At 48.7% G+C, this 2,500-nt stretch overlaps 1 protein-coding gene across 6 annotated transcripts in view; it reads right to left on the reverse strand.

The window, feature by feature from the left end:
* LOC123505432 (guanine nucleotide exchange factor for Rab-3A-like) overlaps positions 1-2,500 on the reverse strand; it is a 58,143-nt gene that overhangs the window by 34,497 nt on the left and 21,146 nt on the right. The gene's annotated exons all lie outside the window — the stretch shown is intronic.

The raw sequence follows: 2,500 nt of genomic DNA on the forward strand, positions 1-2,500 counted from the left end.
GAGAGAGAGAGAGAGAGAGAGAGAGAGAATGTCCCTTCCTTCTCGTTTTTTCTCTTTTTTTGCTTTCTTTTTTTCGATTCCATTCATTCACTTTAAATCTCTCTCTCTCTCTCTCTCTCTCTCTCTCTCTCTTGAAGCCATTTCCCACTTTCTCTTCTTTCATTTCCGTTTAAATTCAGTTCTTTTAACCCTCTCTCTCTCTCTCTCTCTCTCTCTCTCTCTCTCTCTCTCTCTCAATTGAAGCTCATTACAGACAATCCCAGCTGATGTCACTCTACACCACCACCACCACCACCACCACCACCACCACCACTACCACTCCACGCCTCCCCCACTTCCAGCCCAAACACAACCCACAACTCACCCCCAAAATAGTCCAATGTCACTAAATATCCGCCCATTCTGTGTGGACATTTTCGGATTAAGCTGTTTTGATATTGGGTTTAAGGTTGTGTGGTGGTGGTGGTGGTGGTGGTGGTGATAGAAGCAATAGAAGAAAGATAGAGGGAGGAGGAGGAGGAGGAAGAAAGTTAGGCAACATCAGCAGCAGCAGCAGCAGCAGCAGTAGTAGTAGTAGTAGTAGTAGTAGTAGTAGTAGTAGTAGTAGTAGTAGTAGTAGTAGTAGTAGTATCGTTTTGAAGCTATGCCCTTTGTCGAGTAGTTTAAAGTTACCTACATGTCACCATGATATCCAGGTTCTAGGTGGCTACACCAAAGATACGCTTGGGTGGTGATATGGGCCCTAATATCGGCATCACTATAAATAAAACTGCCTGCGCCACTAATGGGCGAAACCTGAACAGCGCTTACCACATATATTCTTCAAGTATGCCTACAGGTGTTATAGGCCATAACATAAAAATAGTAGTAGTAGTAGTAGTATCATCAGCAACGACATCAACGGCACTAAAAGATTCCAATCCTTAACAAACACAATTTTGCTGAGCACCATCAACATCAAAAGGTTTTTAGACATTCAATTTTACACCATCATCACCATCAATCTTCATCTCTCTCTCTCTCTCTCTCTCTCTCTCTCTCTCTCTCTCTCTCTCTCTCTCTCATCTCTCGTCTTTTCCTCTGCCGAGCTTCACTTCCTTCACAGATGCACGCCCAAAAGACACGCCTGAGGTCTTTGTCTACACTAAAAACATAAGTAGTCATGCTCTACCTTAAAAACAAGTTTCCTGCGTGCGTGCGTGCGTGTGTGTGTGTGTGTGTGTTTCACTGTTTGATCTGCTGTAGTCTCTGACGAGACAGCCAGACATTACCCTACGGAACGAGCTCAGAGCTCATTATTTCCGATCTTCGGATAGGCCTGAGATCAGGCACACACCACACACAACTCCTCGACTTACATCCCGAACCTACTCACTGCTAGGTGAACAGGGGCTACACGTGAAAGGAGACACACCCAAATATCTCCACCCGGGCGGGGAATCGAACCCCGGTCCTCTGGCTTGTGAAGCCAGCGCTCTAACCACTGAGCTACCGGACTGTGTGTGTGTGTGTGTGTGTGTGTGTGTGTGTGTGTGTGTGTAATTCACCACGGTCGTCTGCTGGTCACCCAGCAAGCCTTCCCCATTATAGAGCGAGCTCAGAGCTCATAGACCGATCTTCAGGTATGACTGAGACCACAGCACACACCGGGAAAGCGAGGCCACAACCCCTCGAGTTACATCCCATATCTATTTACTGCTAGGTGAACAGGGGCTACACATTAAGAGGCTTGGCCATTTACCTCGCTGCTTCCCGGGACTCGAACCTGGGCCCTCTCAATTGTGAGTCGAGCGTGCTAACCACTCTACTATGCGGTATGGTGTGTGTGTGTGTGTGTGTGTGTGTGTGTGTGTGTGTGTGTGTGTGTGTGTGTGTGTGTGTGTGTGTGTGTGTGTGTTGTGAAGTGTTTTCTCACTTTCTAAATTTCCCGCCTAGTTACCCATCACCTCAATTAAACTCACGCCCTACACGCAAGATTTCCCGTCATGTTCCGTCAGCCACATCAGCCCATCCCTTCATTCCCATCAGCCCTTTTCCGCCAGACCCCTTCAGCCTCTTCAATCCAGTCCAGCCAGCCTCCTTCAACCCCACCAGCAAGCCAGCCTCCACAGGTGTTGCCGTCAGGTGGCGGCGACACACCAGCTGAGCGATGAGTGGAATCAATACGAGGGCTGCAGCCGGGATTCTGCATGGCGACCCGTGTGTGTGTGTGTGTGTGTGTGTGTGTGTGTGTGTGTGTGTGTGTGTGTGTGTGTGTGTGTGTGTGTGTGTGTGTCATTCACCTACGGTCGTCTGCTGGTCACCCAACCAGCAGTTACTTTACGGAATGAGCTCAGTGTTCATTGTGACTGATCTTTGGGTAAGACTGAGACCACTCACACCACACACCGGGTAGCGGGGCCACAATCCCTTCTTGCTGCTAGGTGAACAAGAGCCACACATAACAGCCTCGACAGTTTACCTCGTCATGTCCGGAATTCGAACCGGTGCCTTCTCGGTT

Source organism: Portunus trituberculatus, chromosome 18 (assembly GCF_017591435.1).
Source record: "Portunus trituberculatus isolate SZX2019 chromosome 18, ASM1759143v1, whole genome shotgun sequence".
In the NCBI taxonomy this organism is placed as follows: domain Eukaryota; kingdom Metazoa; phylum Arthropoda; class Malacostraca; order Decapoda; family Portunidae; genus Portunus; species Portunus trituberculatus.